The sequence below is a fragment of the Ipomoea nil genome, unplaced genomic scaffold (assembly GCF_001879475.1).
Source record: "Ipomoea nil cultivar Tokyo-kokei standard unplaced genomic scaffold, Asagao_1.1 scaffold0600, whole genome shotgun sequence".
Classification (NCBI taxonomy): domain Eukaryota; kingdom Viridiplantae; phylum Streptophyta; class Magnoliopsida; order Solanales; family Convolvulaceae; genus Ipomoea; species Ipomoea nil.
The window spans coordinates 176,130-201,188 of record NW_017617028.1 but is presented as its reverse complement, the minus strand read 5'-3'; positions in this window follow the sequence as shown (position 1 = coordinate 201,188).

Genomic DNA, 25,059 nt, shown 5'->3' with positions numbered 1-25,059 from the left:
ATTCTTCTCAGCTCGGTAAGTGGTGGAAAAAGGGAAGCACCACATCAAGATGAACAAATGGACACAACACCAACAAACATTGAAGAAGAGTCTACTGCAGAGTTTCCACGGACTATCATGAACCTCATGAGAGAAACTGTCCATTCAGCCGAAACCATCCATTTGCAATATCTTGCTTTACGGCAAAAGGACACGAAAGTCTTAGATGATTTATGCAAGAAGGTAGATCTTCTGATGGCTGCCCAATCTCAACCTCAGCCTCCACCTCAGGAACAGCCTCAACCGTCCCAACAAGCTCAATCTGATCACAAGTTCCTTGAGTGAATTGCAAAGAGACTTCATGAACTGGACACCACCATGAATAAAGTTGCAAGGCAACAACACGAGCTCAAACATTCTCATTTTGGCCTTAAAGAGTGTGTCGACCTAGCATGTACCAAGATCGATACTTATCAAGATAATGCATACCAACTGGGAGAATATGCTCTTCAAATTCTCGGGTATGCCCAGGATATCTTGGTTGCAGTTAATAAGATTTCTTCTGTTCCTCCTACCACCTGTGCTGATGATGCCAGAAAGGGGGAAAAGAGAAATGACAACAAGGATAAGGATGATGATCATTCGAGAGATCCGAGAGATAACACGAAAGATCAGTCTCCAGAAGCAAGACACTCACCTTCTCGGACACCAAGAGACTCTGGCCGAAAGAACACAAATCCATCCAACCCTCCATCAAAGTCTCGTGGTCACCATTCTTCAAAACCAAGATACCATGGTCGATACCAATCCAGATCTCTTAAGCCTCGCCAATCTTTCGGTTCTGAAGCCAAGTACATCTTTGCGGGTTTGTCCAAGAGAGAGCAGACGAAATTAAGGCAGAGACTTATGAAGAACAACAAAGTAACCATGGATGGCATAGGAAACTTTGTGGACTTTGTCCCATAAGAAGAAGGAAGTAGTAAACGTTTTGAGGGTTGCAATGTCCCTATCTGGCTTAAAACAATGGACAATCATACAAGGCAAGATCACATTAGCACCCAAAACGAAAGGATCAAAAGAGAAAACAGAGAGCTGTGGAAGAAACATGATGAAGAAATCAAAAGAAGAGAAGATGAAGCAAAGGAAAGGGAAAGGATCAGGAATCTCATTGAAGATCTTTCTAGTGTAACCAAAGACTCTCCACAGAATGTTATCCACAATGCAGCTTTCAAAGTGCACAGAGAGTCAGAAAAGAGCTATCAAGAAGGAATGAATTCGTTTGAGCTAATTTCGTGGTGGAAGGCTGGAATAGTCGAAGGAAGAAACATTCGTGAAGCCTATAACAATTACACAAGCCTGAATATCAAAGGAGAACATGAAGAGCTTGTTAGGACAAATCCAATTAAGGTCTTCAGAAAAAAAGATCAATGAGGGAATAGATCTTAAAAGGATGCTCAAGCAACAAAAAGAAAAGGACGACAAAGAACTCAAGGAAGCTGCTCAACAGAAGTCAAAGCTCTTAGAAATGTAAGATATCTTTTGTTCTGTTGTTCTCATCATAAAGTTTTTGTAATCTTCACTTCCTTAATATGAAACTCTCATTGTCACACATCTCGTGTCACTTGTCTGAGTTATTTGTCCTTGTCTTAGGAACCTTGTATTAGGATTTTGATGATACCAATGTAATGTAGAAAAGTAAACCCCTAACTATTAGCTTTTTCAATCGCTGCTTTCGTCCTAAACGAGAGTTGCCATAACTCCTCTGTAATTCGTGTTAAGCTAGACAAACACACGAAAATGAGTTATGATTAGTTGTTAGGGTCTCCAAGACGAAAGAAGACACAAGGCATGATGAACAACAATGAAAGTTAAAGCAGGAGTTGTCAACTATCACGAAAGGACAGTTTTGTTAAAGACGAATCTTACCAAGCATTACTTCTCTTGAACAACGAGAAGAATGTTCTACCTGTCTGATTTGACAACGTCCTAGGACAATAAGGACCTTAAATTATGGGACACACTTATCAAGGAGCATTAAATGAAGATGTACCATCTCCTGGAGCTAAAGGACAAAACTCTAATGCTTTCCATAACCTCAACGGCTACATGGTACAACCTCATTAATGGAGCATTTAATGCATGAAGCTCCCCGGTCCTTGTCCAATGGTTAAAAGGTTCGAAAATTTCATCTCCCTCCAACGGATGAATTTTCATCACCTATATAAACCCACCTTCATCAACTAAGAAGGTGCTGGTTCATTACACTCGATTTATCTACTTGCAAAAGCTCTTGAACGCTCTCAAATCACCAAAAGCTTTTGTGAACCAGTGTTAAGGTGTTAAGTTACTTGAAGAAGGTTATTGATCATTTTCTTACACCTTAAAGAAGTCTTGCCATCTGATCGAAGCAATCATCTCTCACAGTCAAGACTTCATCGTTGGAGAAATCAAGAAATTATTTTCTACCAACCTCAACTCTGAAGAAGAAGTTGATAGAGGCGGAGTAAACTCGAGGAGTTGAAAAACCTACGAAGGCTGTCCGGCTCAGTGATCAAGGAAGTCTTTGTGTAATTGTACTAAGAAGTGATAGTGCAATCCTTCCATAAGTTGTGGAAGAAGAGTGGAGTAGGCAACGTTAGCCGAACCACTATAAAATATCTTGTCCCTTCTATCTCATTACTTACGCATTTTACTTCTGCATTCATATCATCCTTTATCACCCTTACCGAAAGCTTTCCTAATTTCGTAAACTCGTGCAAAGCATTTAAAACGAATCTGACTTTTCCGCTGCGCCAAAACACCGAAAGGTGACGTTTAGGGCTTTTCACGAAAAGAGTCTATTCACCCCCCCCCCCCCTCTAGACTCTCGTTACACTCTATCGGGACCAACATCTTTTCGTCTGAAGTAAGCTGAGACTTCGATTTTGGAATCATGACTTCTAGATCTGTTCCTTGAGCAGCCGCTTGTGTATTCACCATCATAACAACGATAAAACCTTCTTTTATAACGTCCCACATTTCATCATGAATAACCAAGAGATGAGCCTGCATCCTGACTTTCCAGTCATCAAATTTAGAGAGATTAAAGGCAAGAGGCCTAGAACGATTAGCATGATCTCTTTCCATTTTTCTTTTATGAAAATAAGTGCAAAGACGAAAAAGCAGTTTAGCCTATATAGATTTTGCAAAAGGGATCTACCAGGCAGTAAAACAAAACGTTTACCGCATAAGGTAACCGCTCTGATACCACTTGTTGATCCCGATAGGGTCGAAAGAGAGTCTAGAGGGGGGGGGGGGGGGGTGAATAAACTCAAATCAATTTTTCAAAGATACTCCTTTCAGGTTCTTTTAGTTTTACTTTGCACACTTTCGTTATAAGCTTTTAATTTTTAGTTGAAATGACATGCAATGCACAAAAGATAAAATGCAATATTTAAACAGATATGGAAAGAGAGATTTTTATAGTGGTTCGCCTGTTAACTAAGCCTACTCCACTCTTCTTTCACATCTCGTGAAAGGGTTTGCACTATCACTCCTAGTACAAACTACTTCAACCTGACTTCCTTGATCACTAAGCCGGACAGCCACTTGATAGGTTTTTCAACTCCTCGAGTTTACTCCACCTCTATCAACTTCTTCCTAAGAGTTGAGATGTTGGAAAGATAATGTTGTGTTTCACCAACAGGTTGAAGTCTTGTCTTGATATCTGGATGAATCTTCACTTAAAAATATGCAAGACTTCTTCAAATTGTGAAGTATAGAAGATGAATGAGCCTTTTGAAAACTTCACAAAAACACGGGTTATGAAAAGCTTTAAGAGATGCAACTGTTTGAAGAGATTTTCTTTGGATAGCAAGAATTGAATAACCAGTTTCTTCTTCAATGGAGAAGACATGTATTTATTGGAAGGGAAAAATTCAAACGTTAGAGGGAGATGAATATTTCAAACCTATTAACCAGTGTGTATTGACCAGTGGGCATGGAGCATTTAATGCACTTGTACTGTGTAGCCGTTGGAGCCAAAAGCATCATGACTTTTGTCCTTGATCTCTGACAAGATGGTACAAGTCTTTTAATGATCATTGTCTTTTGTGAAAATCATTCCTAGGACACCTTTTATCCCGAATAATTGCCCATTTTTGAGTCATAGAAAACATTCTCATTGTTTCACTTAATGAAGGTTGTCTGACTTGAACTGTTTCCTCAGAGGTTCTTCGAAAGATTGACCTTATCTTTTCGACCTCTCTTTTAGACGAAGGCTTCATTTTGTCAAATGATTGTTCATCCGAAAGATGTCCTTACATCTTCTGTCTTCAGCGATCTTTCGTCCGTCTTCCTATCTTCATGTCTTTAGGTAGACCTACTTTCCTAACCTCAATAAGATTCATTTGTTGAGTTACAACAACTTTCGATTGTAACAGAAATCGTATCTACGAAAGGAAAAATAGGGGTCTACAATCTTAGTGAGTTTGGTATCATCAAAATCTAATTACACTTGTTCCTAACATCATTCATGTCGTCCGATTGTCAATGCAAGGGCCCGATCGTCGGAGAAGTCGCAAAAGATGAATTTTGGATCGCAATGTGAGACTTCGCAGGCTGGCAGCTCTCCGGCGCCAAAGATGATCTAGAGAGACCCGAACGGTGACCTCTCCGGCTGGAAGCTAAACAACGATCCCGGGAGAGTGAACGCCATTGATCTTTCGCAGGCAGGGCTTATCGGCGACGTTTCTTTCTTCCCTTTTGGTTCTCTGGATATGTGAATTACGCTTAATGTTTCCGGGAACAATGGATTATCTGTGAATGGATTTCCCTTTCCGCCGCCGTTTGGATCTCTGACGAGGTTGTCGGTTGTGCAGCTTGGAAATAACAGCTTAGCTGGAGAAATTTTGAGGGAGTTAGCTAAATGCACCAGCTTGGTATAGCTTGACTTGACAAGGATGAAGGCAGGTGACGATAGAGATCAGATGAGGTTGACTAAGATGGCCATGTCATTAAATTTATTTCCAGGTTAACCAGGTGAATTGGGCTACCGGGTGGTAACTTGCAAAAAAGTTTAATCGAACAATTTTATAAAGTAACTGTGCTTGATTATACTATATTTTAGATCGTGGGGGGGGGGGGGGGGGGGGGGGGGGATTAAACACTTCTCAGTAGTAGATGAGTCTATTTGACACTTCTCCCTTACATTTTTATTTTTGACATAGAATACAATAAGTTTAGTCTTTTTGTTATTTATGTACATTAACTAATTATTTAAAATATTAACTATAGTCAAATATTCCTTATTATATTGTTATGTATTGTTTCTTTAGTAATTATTTAGTAAATTTGTTACGTAAATGATAAATTATATTAATTATTCATTGCTCTTTGGTAAAGTCACAATTCAAATTTAGTTGGGTCAATATATTAAATTCGATATTTAAAAATATGGATGTAATAAGTTATAAATAAATGTTTTAGTTTTACAATTGTTCACCATGCATTTTCATATTTTGAAAATGTTGCTTTATCAACACTTCAATAAAAATAACTAAACAATCATTCATGGAATTATCTTCCATTTGATTCAATTGCGCAATTTATTCTTCATTATCTTTGTTCGTTACTCAAAAAGCACTTTTAACACTTGCGGTAGCCAGGACCGTTTATGGTCATGTCTGGCCTTGGCGACCTCACAGGGCTCCCAGTTTTTGGGTGCCCAATTTTTTTTTAAAAAAAATTTAGATATGATTTACAATTTACACTTTTAGATATGATTTACAATTTATGGTCATGTCTGGCCTTTGCAGTTTACATTATTATATTTAGACCGCATTTCAGAATAATTATATTAAAATTGCATCTTGGAACAAAATAGAGTAAAATTGTAGACACGTAATTTAAATTAAAAAAATGTAGATGTATTTTCTTTTAACTTCTAATTATTATTTAATTTAATAAGAGTAAAATAAGGTACTAATTATGCCAACTCTGATTGGGATGTGGTTCGAACCTAAGACCTTTCTTATTGAAATCTTATAATTAAGGATAAATTTAAAAATTTCAAAGAAAAATTAAAATCTGAACAATCTGAACCGTTTATTTGATTTAATAATTTGATAGATATTTATCTATCTATTATAGGCCAACATCTTTTCGCTCTTATTAGTATAGTGGATAGTAGATAAATTATTTTCTTTGTCTTTGCAGTTTACACTATTATATTTTGATTGCATTTCAGAACAATTATATTAAAATTTCATCTCAGAACAGAAATAACAAAGATCCAAATTAAACTATTAAATTGATCAATAGTTATGCTGTGGGCTCGTGCCCAGCGTGCTTCATGCGCACGGATAACGGTGCCGTCAGGCACCGTTATCTTCCCTTTTTTTTTTTTTTTTTTTTTTTAAATTTAATTTCAGACCGCTTCGTTATAGGAGCATATATTCACAGCTTTGTGTTCATAATTTCATAACTGTACATTCATAATTTCATAACTGTACATTCATAATTCTATAACTGTACATTCATAATTCCGTAACTGTACATTCATAATTCAATAACTGTAAATTCATAATTTTCGAAGCTCTATATTCATAATTGTAAGTTCATAATGTCAGAGTTCTATGTTCATAATTTCATAACTGTACATTCATAATTTCATAACTGTACATTCATAATTTCATAACTGTACATTCATAATTCCATACTGTATATTCATAATTCCATACCGAACATTCATAATTTTCGAAACTCTATGTTCATAATTGTAAGTTCATAATTCCATAACTATACATTCATAATTCTATAACTGTACATTCATAATGTCATAACTGTATATTCATAATTTCATAACGAATATGCCGTTAACGGCGTTAACGGCGTTTCGAACAATTTTTTTTTTTAATTAAAACAGCGTCGTTTTCACGAAAAACGACGCCGTTTTAGCGCCGTGCGCACCTTGCAAGGTGCGCACGTGCGCATAGCATAATTTGCCTAAATTGATCTAACCCCTATCTTTAATGGATCGGCACTAGCGGTAGCCAATCCGTACCAGCGGAGTCTGCTGCTTTACCAGCTCTCATGGTGTTTGGTTCTCTTGCTTGCTTGCTGGGTAGCTGGTAATTACATGTATTCAGTTGTTTCATGTTTCGTACGTTTTCAGTTTTCTTGTCTGAAGTTATCTACTAATTTCTCCTTTGTTTTTTCATTCACACAAATTTTAATCGCCCGTAAACCGCGGTCACATTAATATTTAATATAATGGTAAACAAGTTTAAGAAAACTATGTTGCATTGTCTACTGGCCTAACTTCTAACACTATTTAAAAATTGTGCATTGGCATTACCAACCACCACTCGAAATGTTATAAGTATGTAACATTTAAAAAAAAAAAAATCGCACAACAAAGATATATAAGTTATGGATGACGGGTTTAATGGAAAGAAATGTTGACAAGATCATAATTAAACTCGTAATTTTCTAGTGCCAGCAGAACCGGACAAATTATTGTGTGGACTATAGTTCACACAGTGTTATGTGGACCATAACAAAAAGTACATTTTTAATATACTAAGGCTCTGTTTGGCAAACCTAGCTGAAAAGCTATAAGCTAGGAGCTGAAAGCTGAAAAGCTATAAGCTCGAAGCTGAAAATTGAAGAGCTGTTAAGCTAGCTGTTATGATTGAAAGTGTTTGGTAAAATTAGCTTTTTGATAAGCTGATAAATGTAAAAAGACTAAAAAGGACATCTTCATAAAATTTAAATTAGTTTGTTTACATATTAAAATTTAACATTTTGTCTTTAAAAAAAATTAACAATTTGAAATAAAATTATTAGCATAATCATGATCTAGCATCTCATAATGAAGTAGCAATATTGTTGCAAATAATAATAATAATAATAATAATAATAATAATAATAATAATAATAATAATAATAATAATAATAATAATAATAATAATAATAATAATAATAATAATATTTGCGGTGAAAGTTGCGGATAAAGGTGAAGAGAAAAGGGGTTTTAATTGGGAATGGTAAATTATGTCATTTCTTTAAAATAATAAGGATAAAGATGGAAAAAAAGTTAGGAAGCTAGGAGTTTATTTTGAAACGCTACATAAGGTAGCGTTCCAAAATAAGCTCTTATTTTAAGCTAGGAGCTTATTTTGTAAACATTACCAAACAAAGCTTACAGCTTATTAGTAGCTTAAAATAAGCTATAAGCTCCTAAATAAGCTCTGCCAAACAGAGTCTAAATGTACATTATTTTTGTACTGAATGTACATTATACAATATAATGTACACTCAGTAGAAAAATAATGTACATCCCTAGAATACAATGTACATTATTTTGAAATGAATGTACATTATTTTTGTATTAAATGTACATTATTTTACAGTATACAAAATATGGTCCACACAACTTGTATGGACCATGGTCCACACAATAATGATCGGCAGAACCATACATCACATGATCGAACACCCCTTTCAAGACAATATATGGTACTATATATAATTTTACCCTCTACTTACATGCATATTGATTGATTATTAATTATCTAAGTATACATATATTATATATAATTATATAAAGAACCCTACGAAAGCCTAAAGGTTTCAGTACCTCACTCACTGATATAGTGTGAAGTCCCCACCCACAGCATTTGCATTTCCCCCAAAACCCTCTTTGGTTCTCAACAAAAGATCAGATGGCTTCTTCTTCTTCTTCTTCTTCTATTGCCACTGCCTTACTCTTTGTGATGCTCTTCATGGCCACCGGTTTGCCCTCTCCCTTTCTCCATTATTTCTTTCTAACATATATATATATGGCATGGGATTTTATTATTTTGAACCTATACTAATTGTGTTGTCAATAAGATACCTGTGAAATAGCATATATGTACCGCCAACTAAAAATCTCAATTTGTTTTCTAAATTTGAAGAAAATAAAGACGATATGATATGTTGTTACCTTAAAGTGGATTAGTTTCCACTTGTATTTAATTAGTCTTGCATGCTTTTTATGTAACCAAAATAATCAAGTCATGTATTGATGCTTTACTAGCAATATTGTTTTCTTTTTATTCTTGTTATAATGTGATGGAAAAATGATATCCCCTTATAATTTTTTTTAATAAACTATAATACATACAAAAATTATGTATAGCAATACACATTACCTGCCGTTAACAATTTCTATACATATAAACAAATTGAAGACACATAACATGATAATTACAATCACATAACATTATAACTATACACATAAATTGTTAATTGTAAGTACATAATATGTTAACTGCGGGCACATTATAAAATATTGGTCAACATGTTATTTATATGCGGTTAATATATTATGTACCTGCAGTTAATAGGTTATGTGCATGTTATTCTCATGTGATGTCTTTAATTTGTTTATAGGTACAAAAATCGTTAATTGCAGGTACATAATGTTACAACTGCAAATACAGAATTAGAATGTTATTTTTGGACCAGGGTCCACAATGCAAGGTAGACCCTGGTCCATGGTATAATTTGCGAAGTATCTAATGTGTGTGAGAAAAAAAGAAAAAAGAAAAAAAAAGGAAATTATTAGTTATCTACACTCTTTTGTAAAATAGGGTTTCGTAAAAAAATAAATAAATAAATAAATAAATATCAAGAAGGAGAAGAAGAAGAAGAAGTCATCATAAGGACCAATAGTCTGGCTGCTAAATGACTAAAACAATTATCTGGAATTAAATTTAAAAATGTTACCCAAGACAAGGGATCTCTATTGAAATTAACTCTGGTATAAATACACCCTTCCAAGGAATATAAACGGATCCCATTTTCCATAATAAAACACTTATTATTTTTCCATATTCTTCCAACATGTTTTATATTAATAGTGGTGTTGACCCGTGTCTTCGACTACCAGTTAGTATTTTCATAGCAATACTAGGTTTAGGTCTGTTCTTGGTAGGAATAAGGGTCAAATAGGCCACTGAACTGCATACCAAATTACAATTAGGTCTTTGAACTCAAAAAAATACAATTAGGTCCTTTAACTACACAAATAAATACAATTAGGCCTAAAATGGCCCGTTTACTTGTCATGTAAGTTGCGAATTTTAAAAAAAAATGTTTAAAATAATTTTAAAAAAATATTTAATTAAAAAAAAAAAAAAACAGAGCGGCCGGAGACGAAATTCTCTGGTCGTCCTTCGTCTCCATGGCAAGAGACAAAGACCTTCATCTCCATGGCAAGAGACGAAGGACAGCCGGAGTCATCTCCGGCTGTTCCGTTTTTTTGTTTTTTTTTTTCTTTTTAAATTTAAAATTTTTTTTGTTTAAAATTATTTTTAAAATTCACAACCTCCATTTCAGCAAATTATCATGTAAACAGGTCATTTTAGACCTAATTGCATGAATTTGTGTAGTTCAGAAACCCAAATTGTACTTTTTTTTTGAGTTCGATGGCCTAATTTGCAACTTGGTGTGCAGTTCAGTGACCTATTTGACCCTTATTCCTTTTTTGTATTATTGTTGCGCGACCCCTACATTTTGAAATAATTTTCGAAACCAATCTTTTAAATAAGTCGATCGGAAAATCTAGTTCCATTATATACATACAACATTATTAATTATTGTAATCGTGCCGAGATAGGAAGTAGTAGAAATGGTGGTGGAGGCAAGAACGTGCGAGTCACGGAGCCGGAGGTACAAGGGAATGTGCAGCGACGACCCTCGAGACAGCAACTGTAATGCCGTGTGCAGGGCGGAGGGGTTTCTCCACGGTGACTGCAGAGGTTATGCGGCCTCCCACCGCCGCTGCATCTGCATGAAGCCTTGCTTATAAGTTAGTTAATACCTTATTAGAGTTCAAGTATTTTATTTTAAATAAAGGTCACAAATAATCCAAACTAAACATATATATGGAGTATGCCTGCTTTGGTAGGTCTCATGTTGTTTGGATTTGGTTCCTATATGTATTGGGTGAACGTAAAAACTTACATACTTGACATAAACTCCAATACAATTACCATATAAGTTTACTTCCTCTTCTCTCCTCCTTGCCCATTTTGCTTCCGTTTCTAAGAGAGGAGGGAAGAATTAGAGAAGATGGCTTTGTCTTCTTCTTCTTCTTGTGTTCGTTTGTTTGCAACTGCTTCACTCTTGGTGATGCTCCTCATGGCCTCTGGTTTGCTCTCTCCCTTAGCTTTAATTTCTCCATTATTATTATATATTTCTTCTGGTCTTTTTAACATGATATGGCCATATGGGTTGAATTATTTCGAACCGACATATATCCATTGTGGTATTTTATAGAAATAATTAAAATACAGACCTGTATTAATTAGTTCCAGATGAAAGTAAAACTTTAAAACCATACAGGCCCTTCTTCTTCTTCTTCTTCTTCTTCTTCATTGATGATATGATGCATGTGAGTGTTAATTCTAATTCTGCAGAGAGGGGAATAATGGCTGCGAGTCCCAGAAGATGCTGGAAAGTGGACAGGGTCAAGAAGCTTTGTGGTGTTTTTCTTTCAAAGAATGGAAAATGCAATAGATTTTGCACGTCTAAGGGGTTCGACAGGGGAAACTGCTACAATGAAGACCTCTTCGGCTTCGTCCGCTTCTGCGAATGCTTTAAGCGTTGCTAAATACCTTATATATAATAATAATAATAATAATAATAATAATAATAATAATAATAATAATATTGCATCCTTCAACTTCCGTGTTCGTTTTAATAAATAATAATAACGTGATCCATATATAGCTAAATGAAGGTCTGAAATTAAATAATAATATAATATAATCCAAACATGGAGTTGATTGTCTGCATGCATGCTTCGGTAGCTAGCAATGCAAGCTCCGATCCTCTGATGTTGTTTGGATTTGGTTCGTTGTTACTAATTACATCTGTATGTATTATTAACATGTTGTATGTGTTGGATCCGTTGGTAGAAAAACAAATAATAATCAAAATAAAAAGATTATTATTTTTTGGAAAACAAGGGAAGGAAAGGGAGAATTTTGGCTCGTGTTTGGTATTGGATTTTTGCAAGAGTCAAGCGATCACTCTTTCTTTAAAACTTTATTTGCCACCTCCCAAAGATGCTAGGAGCGTTTCTTTTATTAGGCACTTAAGGGCACCCTTCACCTTCCTGTAACAGCAACCTTAAACCTGGGTTTCAATTCGAAAATGCACTTAAGGGCACCCTTCACCTTCCTGTAACAGCAACCTTAAACCTGGGTTTCAATTCGAAAATTAAAAATAAAATTAATACTGTAACAGTAGTGCCCGAGCTCGTGAAGACATGTTTACTCTACTGGCTGTACGTTAGAACGCGATGTCTTTGAACCGACTGCCGTTTATGTAGACGATGAAATATCTCACATAGGTACCTCCCAACCATGCTCTTGCTCTCACGAGTGTGCCCGTTTTGGTCGTGGGTTACCGTTCCTGGTTCTGCGAGAGTTTCTAAAGAATTGTTGCCCAACAATTCTCCTTTGAAGCGACCCTCACTTCTCTCTAACATAGGTGATTCTTTCTCGAGTATCCCGCATACTCAAGAATCATTAAAGCATTAACATGCTAGCCTCTTGCGGGAGTCACTGTTTTAACGAGGAGTGGTAGGGAGTCCGAGACCCCCACAGTGACGCGCTCCGTTCCATAATTTAGTTGTCCCATTGAACCTAGGTGCCAGCTAGGTTGGGTATCCACTATAGAAATTTTTAGTCCAAGGGCATTAGACCCATTCCTCGTGTCAACTTCTCCACAACTTCTTTGCCTAACCCTTTGGTCAGCGGATCCGCTATATTGTCTTTTGACTTTACGTAGTCAATCGAGACAACACCAGTTGTGAGTAGTTGTCTAATGGTATTATGTCTACGACGCACATGTCTAGACTTACCATTATACATATGACTCTATACTCTCCCAATTGTGGCTTGACTATCGCAATGCACACATATTGGAGGTACCGGTCTTTCCCAATTAGGAATATCCTCTATAAAATGGCGTAGCCATTCAGCCTCTTCACAACCTTTGTCCAAGGCTATCAGCTCAGATTCCATCGTGGATCTAGCTATCACAGTTTGCTTAGAGGATTTCCATGCAACGGCTGCACCGGCTAGTGTAAACACGTAGCCACTCGTGGACTTAGAGTCCTTAATATCAGATATCCAGTTCGCGTCGCTATACCCTTCAAGTACAGCGGGATATCTCCCGTAGTGCAGTCCAAGATCACGAGTATACCTCAAGTATCTCATAACCTTTACTATTGCCTTCCAGTGCATAGCACCGGGGTTACTCGTATATCTACTGAGTTTACTAACCGCATAGGCTATATCCGGCCTAGTACAGCTCATAAGATACATCAAACTACCAATAACCCGAGCATATTCCACTTGTGAAATACCTTCTTCGTGGTTCTTGGTTAGATAAATGATTGTATCAAACGGTGTTCTAGCCATTTGACCATCATCCTTGTTAAATTTCTCAAGGATTTTGTCAATATAATGTGATTGGCTCAACACGAGACTATCTGGTCTTCTAATGATTCTAATCCCGAGGATTTAAATCAGTCAAACCCATATCCTTCATGTCAAATCTAGCATTTAACATGTTCTTGGTAGACTTGATCATCCGATCATTACTACCAACGATGAGAATGTCATCGACATATAAACAGAGAATGACGTAGCCGTTTATCGTTTCCTTAACGTAGATACATTTGTCACTTTCGTTTATTTTAAACCCGTTAGTTAACATCGCATGGTCAAACTTCTCGTGCCACTGCTTAGGCGCTTGTTTTAAACCATAGAGCGATTTAACCAACTTACACACTTTCCTTTCTTGGCCCGGAACCACGAACCCTTGGGGTTGTTCCATATAGATTTCCTCATCTAATTCGTCATTTAAGAAAGCTGTTTTCACATCCATTTGATGAACTTCCAAGTTCCGCAGTGCGGCTATGGCAAGTATCATCCTTATGGAGTTTATTCTCGTCACTGGAGAATACGTGTCGAAGAAATCGAGGCCCTCACGTTGCCTGTAACCCTTGATTACAAGCCTAGCCTTATACTTCTCGATGGAACCGTCCGGTTTCATCTTCCTTTTAAAGACCCACTTGGATCCTAAGGGTTTACTACCCGGAGGAAGATCAACAAGTTCCCAAGTGTGATTCTGTAGGATAGAATCCACTTCACTTTTTATAGCCTCTTTCCACATTGGTCCCTCCGTAGAAGTTACGGCTTTTATATACGTTCGAGACTTGTTCTCTATCAAACAAGATAGAAAATCGGGTTCGTTTTCTAATAAACAAGTTAGAGTACCCGAATCGTACTCTAACAAGTAAGTTAGAAAATCAGGACCGAATGATTTTCCAACTCTCGCCCGCTTACTGCGTCTCGGCTTGAGCTCGGGTTCTCTCTCGAATTCCCCACTATCATTATCCATAGTTTCGTCAAACGTTCGTTTTGACGTACTTGGTCCCTCGTTGGACCTACAAGGAAATATATTTTCGAAGAAATATGCATTCCTTGATTCTATTATCGTGTTCTCGTGTACATCCGGATTATTGGACTCGTGTACCAAGAACCGATAAGCACTACTATTATGTGCATAGCCAATAAAGATACAGTCCACCGTCTTAGGACCTATCTTTACTTTCTTAGGTGTTGGCACCAATACTTTGGCAAGACACCCCCACACTTTCAGGTACTGGTAAGAAGGTTTCCTACCGTTCCACAGCTCATAAGGAGTCTTATCGAGCTTTTTGCGGGGTACCTTATTCAAAAGGTAATTACTTGTCAAAATCGCCTCACCCCACGCATCTTGAGGTAGGCCCGAACTTATAAGCATCGCATTCATCATGTCTTTCAATGTACGATTCTTTCGTTCGGCAACACCGTTCGATTGAGGTGAGTAAGGTGCCGTACGCTCGTGTATGATACCTACACTTGCACAGAAGTCACCAATAGGTGCTTCGTACTCACCACCTCGATCGCTTCTAACCTTCTTAATTCTCCGATTAAGTTGGTTTTCCACTTCATTCTTATAAAGAACGAATTTATCAACGACTTCATCTTTGCTCTTAAGCAAATACAAATAGCAGTATCGTGTGCTATCGTCGATAAATGTGATAAAATACTTATTACCACCTCTCGTTTATATCGATCTAAAATTGCACAAATCACTATGGATTAATTCTAGTGGTTCAGTTTCCCTTTCAACCGATTTGAAAGGTACTTTCGTTAGTTTTGCCTCAACACAAATTTCACACTTGTTATTTGTGTCAATTTGAAAGTTAAGGATATAGTCCATGCTAATTAATCTACGCATAGAATTAAAATTAACATGACCTAGTCTACCATGCCACAAACTGGAAGATTCAAGCAAGTAAACAGAATTAACTTTGCTTTTATTGATAACAGGAATTACACTGAGCTTAAAGAGCCCATCAGTTACATATCCTTTACCAACAAACATCCCTAACTTGGACAAAACTACTTTGTCTGACTCGAACACCATGCGAAAGCCATGCTTATTCAACAGAGAGCCAGACACAAAATTCTTCCTCAGCTCAGGAACATACAGCACGTTGTTCAACGTCAATTCCTTCCCGGAAGTCATCTTCAGAACCACCTTGCCCATGCCTTCCACAGCAGACTGAGCAGAGTTTCCCATCCACACCTTTTCACCCTCAACGGTCTCAAAGGTGTTGAACATCGCTCGGTTGCAACACAAGTGCCTGGTTGCACCGGTATCAATGAACCATTCACGAGGGTTTGAGCCCATGAGGTTCACCTCAGTCACCATAGCCGAAAGGCTAATCTCGACCTCTTTCTGACTGCTATCTCCAACAACATTGGCTTCAGAACTCTTGTTCTTCTTCCTTGGAGCCTTGCATTCAGATGCTCTGTGGCCATACTTGCCACAATTGTAGCATTCACCAGGAAACTTGTTCTTGGTAACGCCACCTTTCGGACCTAGCTTTCGCTTGTCCTTCTTATTCCTCTTAGAGCTCTTACCGTGCTCCACAATGATGGCCTTAGCACCAACAACGATAGGAACTTTCCTATCATTCGTCATGTTCCCTTCCTCAATCCTGAGTCATTGGATCAGGTCCTCTAGATTCATCTCCTTTCGCTTATGCTTAAGGTAGTTCTTGAAGTCCTTCCAACCTGGAGGCAACAAATGGATCACAGATCCCACTTGAAAGGCTTCACTTACCACCATGCCCTCGTCACTGATCTCGTCGAAGATTAATTGCAAATCTTATACCTGACTTAAGACGGTTTTTGAATCAACCATTTTGAAGTCGAGGAATCGGCCAACCACAAACTTCTTTGAGCCAGCATCCTCACTTCGGTATTTATGATCCAAAGCTTCCCACAACGCTTTTGATGTACTTATCTTTCGATATGCATCATATAGCGTGTCACACAATCCGTTTAGGATGTAGTTTCGGCAAAGGAAGTTCGAATCCTTCCAATAGCCAACCGCCATCACGGATTGTGCATCTTGTTCCTTCAACTCGGGAACCTTCTCGGACAAGAACCTTGCCAAGCCAAGAGTTGCAAGGTAGAACAACATTTTCTGTTGCCACCTCTGGAAGTTCGGACCAACACTGGTGAACTTCTCTGGCTTTTCTACCGAACTACTCAGTACCAAAGGTACCCGAGTCATGGGAATATATCCCTCAGTGCTCCCACCATCTTGTGAACCAACATTCACTGGTGTAGCTTGGGAATTAGCAACGTTGTTGCCGTTTCCTCCACTGTTGTCTGCAACAACGTTATTGTTGCTGTTTCTTCCATTGTTGTCCGCAACAACATTATCCTCCCCATCGATTGGCAGTACGGGATGCTCCATTTTCTTCAAGGAAATTTGGAAAAGACCACCAACGAGAAAAAAAGGAATAAGGTTTTAATACTGTTGGATCCGTTGGCAGAAAAACAAATAATAATCAAAATAAAAAGATTATTATTTTCTGGAAAACAAGGGAAGGCAAGATGAAGAATTTTGGCTCGTGTTTGGTGTTGGGTTTTTGCAAGAGTCAAGCGATCACTCTTGCCTTAAAACCTTATTTGCCACCTCCCAAAGATGCTAGGAGCGTTGTGGCCTAGGCTTCCCAGGATAAAACTTGCTAGTGATTCAATGTTTGAGCACTCAAACAAGGAATCCGACGAGCAAGACAATTCTATGAACACAGTAGGCAAAGAAAGAGTAGAAGCAGAGAGGTTTTGAGGCTAAAAAGATGAACTTTCGTGTTCAATTTTTTCTGTGTGTAAAAACTCTACTGCCCAACTCCTCCTTATATAGGGGTGGAGGATTTAAATAGCTTTTATTAGGCACTTAAGGGAACCCCTCCACCTTCCTGTAACAGCAGCCTTAAACCTGGGTTTCAATTCGAAAATTAAAAATTGAAATTAACTCCGTAACAGTAGAATTGAACACCCAACGATCACAAAACTGCACAGGTTCGTGTAGGCCGAAACTGGCTTCGACGTGCCGGCGCACACGAGCTCGGGCTTGAATCAAGCCTTTTTCAATGATTTGCACTCCCCTTCCGCGCGAGAGAGCCTCTATGCTATACAATTCTACAAGCTTTAAAAGAGCTTTTGTATATAAGGGGGGAAAATCTTCATTCCAAACCAATGTGGGACATAAGCTCACTTTTTCCCTTCATTTTCCAACTCAAATGGGTCTACTTTGAGAATCAATATCTCATTCACCCATTATCCGTTTTGAGCGTACAATATATCAATCTCTTCGTCTCACTACGAAGAATCCGAATCCACTTTAACCTGACCCAAATCGGAAGTGGACTCCACTGATAATTGTACCACAAAATAGCCACTTAACATGCCATTTTATGCCATTTTAAGCTATTTTTTCCAACAGTATGTTTCGTTTTCTTTGTCCGAAGTTAATTATCCAATTTCTATATGTGTTTCTTAACCTACTGCCCACTGCAACAGTTCATTTTTTAGAAAACCATTCAATTTCTTCAAATACTCCGTACCACACTAGTTAATTACTAATCCCTCTGTCTAATTTTATGTGTCGGATTCGATTAACAATGCTTGACTAGAATTATTTTTAATTTAATTTTTCATAATATTAAATTTAGTATTAGTATACCAAATTTATATGTTTAAAAACTACACTAAAAGTACTATTAAATACAAAAAATCAAATATAAAAATATGTAAAAAAAATACTAAAAAAAACAAATAAAAAAGAAAGTGTTAGTTTGACTAATGAATAGTAAGTATGACTCATAAAATGGGATAGAGGGAGTACACATGAGAAAAAAAACAATTTCTTCAAAAAAAAAAAAAGAATAATTTTTAAAAAATTGATTCACTTCTCTACGCGTGTGCTAAGAGTATTAGAGCATCAATTTTTCAAGATACAATATGGGTATATAGTAATTAGGGAAAATTGTAAAAAATACCCCTCTATAATATGTCAATTATTAATGTCACCCCTGAATTATGAGTGGTGTAAATGTTGCCCCTCAATTATCAAAATGGTGCACACATAGCCCCTCCCGTAACGGACATGTGGTTCCACACCGCTATCCATCACTAGTACTGCGAATCGAGAGAAGGAAAAAACAACTAAATTACATATTTACTCCGACTTAACGGTGTCGTACACTAACGGGGAACCACATGTCCGTTACGGGAGGGGCTATATGTGCACCGTTTTGATAATTGATGGGCAACATTTACACCACTCATAATTAAGGGGTGACATTGATAATTGTCATATAATAGAGGGACACTTTTTACAATTTTCCCTAGTAATTATTATTACTCCTTATATTATTAATAATTGTTATAATATTTTCAATTTATGATGAGAAGATTATATTTATATTAGAAAGATAAGTCTTGATAATGAACAAGTTTTATGTGAGACTCTCTCACCGTAAGACGTGTAATATTGTTAGTTACAATGTACTAATTTTTTATGAGTGCACATTTTATATTTTAATTAAAAGTATTACACATATTATGTGAGACGGTCTCACAAAAGATTAGTCTTTTGATAAATATGGTAAATGAATTCATATGTAATTATGTAAACCAATTTAATATTTAATATACTATACATTGACAAATTAAAACTTTATAGGTGTAGAAGTGATTTTGTCAAGACATTTTGATAATACAATATTTGTAGCAGAGTGTAGAACGAACTCCGCAAAGGTAACATAAAAATATGGACACAATTTAAAGGTATTATTATTATTATTATTTTTTGAAAGGCAAACGCGGAAAGATATATCAATATAATGAATGAAGTCCAAAATATTGGGAGGAGGTACAGACCACCACGTCCCAAGACCAGCATGTGAATTAGTGGCCAGAGCTAACTTATGAGCCAAAAGATTCGCATGTGTTGGTCCCGAGAGGGTGGTGAGAATTCTAGAGGCGGGGGTGGGAGGTGGTTGAATAGGCTTCTCAAACTTTGCGAACATATATAATGTTGGAAAAAATAGCTTAAAATGGCATAAAATGGCATATTAAGTGGCTATTTTGTGGTACAATTATCAGTGGGGTCCACTTTCGATTTGGGTCGGACCAAAGTGGATTCGGGTTCTTCGTAGTGAGACGAAGAGATTGATATATTGTACGCTCAAAACGGATAATGGGTGAATGAGATATTGATTCTCAAAGTAGACCCATGTGAGTTGGAAAATGAAGGGAAAAAGTGAGCTTTTGTCCCACATTGGTTTGGGAAGAGGATTTGCCCCACTATTTATACAAGAGCTCTTTTTAAGCTTATTGAATTGTATAGCATAGAGGCTCTCTCTTACGCGCAAGGGGTGGGGGGGGGGGGGGGGTGGAAATCAAATCCCAAAACTTCGGTATTCATTTTCCGACACAGCCACTGAAAAACACGAAACTTTGTGATGATTTCGTGGGGGTTAGTGTGCAAGTTTCGACCACTTGGCCGAAACTTGTAAATGGCCAAGTGGCCGAAACTTTGTTTGGGCCAAATGGATGGCCGAAACTTTGCAATTGCAAAGCTTTCGGCCATTTGGCCGAAACTTTGTAATTTGCAAAGTTTCGGCCGAAAGCCAGTTTCGGCTTTGGCCGAAACTGTGCTGGCCAACACAGTTTTCCTACAGCTTCTAATTTGTGACTGTTGGGATTTAATTCAGCTGTTATGGAATTAATTTTTGAATTAATTCCAATTTCAATTTTTGAATTAAAACCTATGTAAATGGTGGATGTTACAAGAGTTGTAGGGATGCCCCTAAATGCCATAATAAACGCTATTCACTCCTCACTCCCTATATAAGAAGGGGTAGAGTGCGGCAGAATTTTTCTAAGGAAAAAGTAACAAGAACACACAAGAAAAATATCTTTTTCAAGCCTCAAAATACTTCTGCTTCTACTCCATTCTTGAAGCTGCGTTTTGCCCGTGCTCTAGTTCGCCGGGTTCGTTCGTTTGGGTGCTCAAACGTCGAACCGTTGTACGTTTTATCCTGGGAAACCTAGGCCACAACGCTCCTAGCACTTTTGGTTGGTGGCAAATAAGGTTTTAAGGAAAGAAAGGCACTCGCCTAACTCGTACATTTCTCTCTTCCTTCTTCTTCTTTCTTGTTTTGGATTATGCTCTAAGCAAAAATCCGTTCTTTCTTGTTGTTTTGGAATTATAATCTAAGGATTATATTTTCTTTTTGGTTGATATATATTGGTATATCTTTTTCGTAGATATACATGTATATATAACCGTTGGGTCCGTTTTATATATATTTGTGTGTATATATATATTTCAGATATATATCCAATAATATTTTATATATATTTCGTGTGTATATATATAAATATTATTTTACAGATATTAAATCGATTGTGGTTCATTATCACCAACAATCTTAAAACCTTATAATTTTGATAATGAACAAGTCGATGGATTCCAAAAGTGTTGGATCCGTGAATGTTGCTCGTGGTGCACATTCAAATGGTCGGAACGGCAACGATGTTGCACATTCAGTGATGCCAGTTGATGGCAGCAACGTTGGAAATAATATTTCCATGAGAGTTGCAAAAACACACGATGGTGCTCCGGAGAACTTTGGTTCACTGTCCGGTAGACCTGTGGCCAATGGCACACAATTGGTACCTATTGTGTTGTCTAGTGGATCGGCTAAAAGCCATGAAGGATCCTATGATGGTGTAATGACTACATGGTCTGAGGACTATGGTAGTGTTACAAATGACTTCAACCGTAATCGAAGGAAACTCAAGCGGAAGCTTAGCTTTCAAGAAGATTATGAGAAGAAGGAGAAATGCCACTATGAAGCAAACCGTCATCCTAGTGAAAAGGTTGAGGATAACTTCGCTGTGTTTAAGACATGTGGATGGTTGGACGAGTGAGGTCACAACCAAGGTACCCCCGATGTGCGCTATGGACCACCCTCGTGGAGTGGACGGTTGGAAAATGGAACAAGGCACACGGATTAAAGGATTACTACGAGATAGGAAAAAGGAAATTTGTTTCCAATATAATTTTCCTATTTATTCATTTATTAAATAAATGTTGTAGTATCCTTGTGATACACTTTTTATTGTTGAATAAAAAAAATGAATTGTTCCATTGAGCTATTGAATCATAGTACATACGAATTATTTGATGAAATAATGTTGAATGTATGAAATGATTCAATATGGGTGCGTAGTGCATCACGGAGCATTATGTGGAAAATGCTAAAATGGCTTAACGGCCGGAACGAAATGTAACAAGCGTGTTACATGTTGAAATCCCGTAACGAACTTCGGTTCTAGTTCATGTAGAACGATACGGATTTCAAGGATCAATTTGTCAAAAATTGGGATAACAATATAATCGTGAGCGTCACAGCTCAATTGTTGAATATTTTAATTAATATTCTGAGAACGATTATATAAGCTTGATTCAACTAGTCGGAAAATTTGGTTGATCTGTTCTCGTTAATTGTGTTATAATTAACTTGATCAAAAATTCTAAATTATACTAGTATATTTAATTTGAGACAAATTATGTTTTGGTGAATAGTGCTTTTGTAGCACTAATGGAAAGTGCAATTTAATTTGGCACTTGGAAGTGCAAATTAAAACACTGTAACATTAGGCACTTTCGGCCACTTGGTGGCTGCACCTTTAGGTGTTGAAAACTTAAGCATTTGGTGCTTTAGTAATAGCAATAAAGGTGCTAGATTATGATTGGTCATAATGCTAATCTACTTAGCTTAAACCTTTCGTATAGTATGTGGCTAATTAAATTTAGCGTTGTAAAAGTGCTTTGTGATGATGAGAGTTTGAATTTTACGATTAGTTGTAACAGAACAGAATTACAGCAGATAAAAGATATCTGACTAGAAACTCTCCTAACTAATAGAGAGCCTCAGTCAAACTAAACTTACACCACATAATTACATAATATAAAAACCATATAATATAACACTTATTAACACACCCCCTCAAGCTCAAGGTGGATGTGAGACGACATTGAGCTTGTCGCGAAGAAGCGTAAACCGTGGTCCTGTGAGTGGTTTGGTGAAGATGTCTGCTAGCTGGTCTTTGGTGGAAACAAAGTTGACGACGAAGTCCCCGGAGGCCACTTTATCTCGAACAAAGTGGTAATCAATCTCTACGTGTTTTGTCCGGGCATGAAACACGGGATTCGCACACAGATATGTCGCTCCAAGATTATCACACCACAGAGTAGCTGGTTCCGAAGAGTGGAGCCCAAGTTCACGAAGGAGAGACACAACCCAAGTGACTTCGGCGGAGACATCTGCAAGAGCCTTGTACTCGGCTTCCGTGGACGACCGAGCTACGGTTCGCTGCTTCCTGGATAACCATGAGATGAGATTAGTGCCGAGAAACACAGCGTAGCCACTGGTACTTTTCCTGTCAACGGGACAGCCCGCCCAGTCTGAGTCGGAAAAGGCCTGTATAGCGGTGGATGCAGACGGAGTAATGCGCAAGCCGTAGTTGATAGTACCTTTGATGTATCGTAACACTCGTTTGGCCATGCTCCAATGTTCGTCAGTGGGGGAATGCATGAACTGACAAAGACGATTCACAGAGTAAGATAAATCCGGGCGTGTTATGGTCAAGTACTGTAGTGCCCCAACAATACGGCGGTAGTGTGTCGGGTTCTCATAGGCGGTTCCTGCTGTGACGACTGATGTTGTGACTGCTGCTGGTGTGGTGAGTGACTTGCAGTCTAGCATTCCTGCACGGCTAAGTAAGTCTGTCATATACCGCCGTTGCGAAAGGATGAACCCTTCTTCGGTAGACATAGTCTCGATGCCCAAAAGGAACCCTGGCTTCCCAAGGTCACGAATCTTAAAAGTTGACGCGAGCCGCTGGAGCAGAGTGTTGATCAACACATCATCATTCCCCATCATGATGATGTCATCAACATACACCAGCAAGAATACCCGGGATGCGCCGGACGTGTAATGAAACAATGAGACATCTGTTTTTGATGAGGCAAACCCTGCAAGCAGTAAAAAGTCATGGAGCCGTTTGAACCAAGCCCGAGGGGCCTGCTTCAACCCGTATAGCGAGCGTTGCAGATGGCAAACGTGATCCGGGTGCACTGGATCCTCGTAACCGGGTGGCTGCTTCATATACACAGTTTCGGCTAGATGCCCATTGAGAAAAGCGTTATGGACATCTAACTGGCGCATCGTCCAGTTGGACGAAACAGCGAGCGAGAATAGCATCCTTACAGTGGTCGATTTAACCACCGGGCTATATGTGTCGAAGAAGTCCTCGCCGGCTACCTGGTTGAACCCTTTGGCCACCAGTCGTGCCTTATAGCGCTCGACTGACCCATCAGCTGTACGCTTGGTGCGGAACACCCACTTGCAGCCAATTATATTCATGTGTGGCTTCGGTGGCACCAAACGCCAAGTGCTGTTGTGCAGCAGCGCGTTGAACTCCTGATCCATGGCTTCTCGCCACTGTGGATGACCTACAGCCTGGGAGTAGCAAGTTGGATCAGTGGTTACATGTAAAGCATGAAATTGTTCGTCAGTGCCCCGAGTCTGGTGACGGAGACGCATTACATGGCCTCGGTCCTGAGGCTCGGCACGACGCCGCCTGGTCCTGGCACGAGGTGGTGCTGTGACAGCTAGAGGCGCGGGTTCATGAGCCAAAGGCATCGGCTCAGGCTCGGGAACCGGAATGATGCTCGATGATGAGTCTGTGAGAGTAGGACGGGGGACCATGGGTCCCGACGCCCACGGTAGGGGCTCGGGCAGAGTAGACGTAGGCGGTGTTCGAGTTGCAAAAGGGAACACCGTCTCGTCAAACCGCACGTGACGACAGATGTAAACTTTCCCAGATGACGGGTCCATGCATCTATATCCCCTAAAAGACGGGGGGTAGCCAAGAAAGACACAGGGTGCCGAGCGATACTCTATTTTATGCCGATTGTATGGCCTAAGATAGGGATAACACAGACACCCGAATATTCGGAGAAACGTGTATGGAGGAGACACTTTGTGTAAGCGAGAGTAGGGACTGTCAAACTTCAATACTGATGTTGGTAGAAAATTTATTAGGGTGGTGGCAGTTTCGAAAGCAAAGTCCCAATATTTAAGTGGTACTGAGCCCTCAGCAAGTAGAGCAAGTCCCGTTTCGACAATATGTCTATTACGGCGCTCTACTCGTCCATTCTGCTCATGTGTGTATGCACATGACTGCCGATGACTGATTCCCAGTGTTTGGAACGTGGTATGAAGTTTTCTATACTCACCCCCTAAGTCCGATTGAATACACTTGATAGAGCGGGAGAATTGTCGCTCTACCAACACCCGAAACAACTCAAAATTTTTATAAACATCTGATTTTACCCTTAACGGATAAAACCAACAGAACCGAGAGTAATCATCTACAAAAAGTAAGAAGTAACGATGACCACTCGTGGAAACTACCGGAGCCGGGCCCCATACATCGGTAAAAATTAAATCTAAAACATTGGTACTAGATTTATGTATTCTATCTAATTTAAACCGGGACGACTTGCCGAGGTGACAAGCCGGGCACGACTCCGTGGACTTGGATTTAT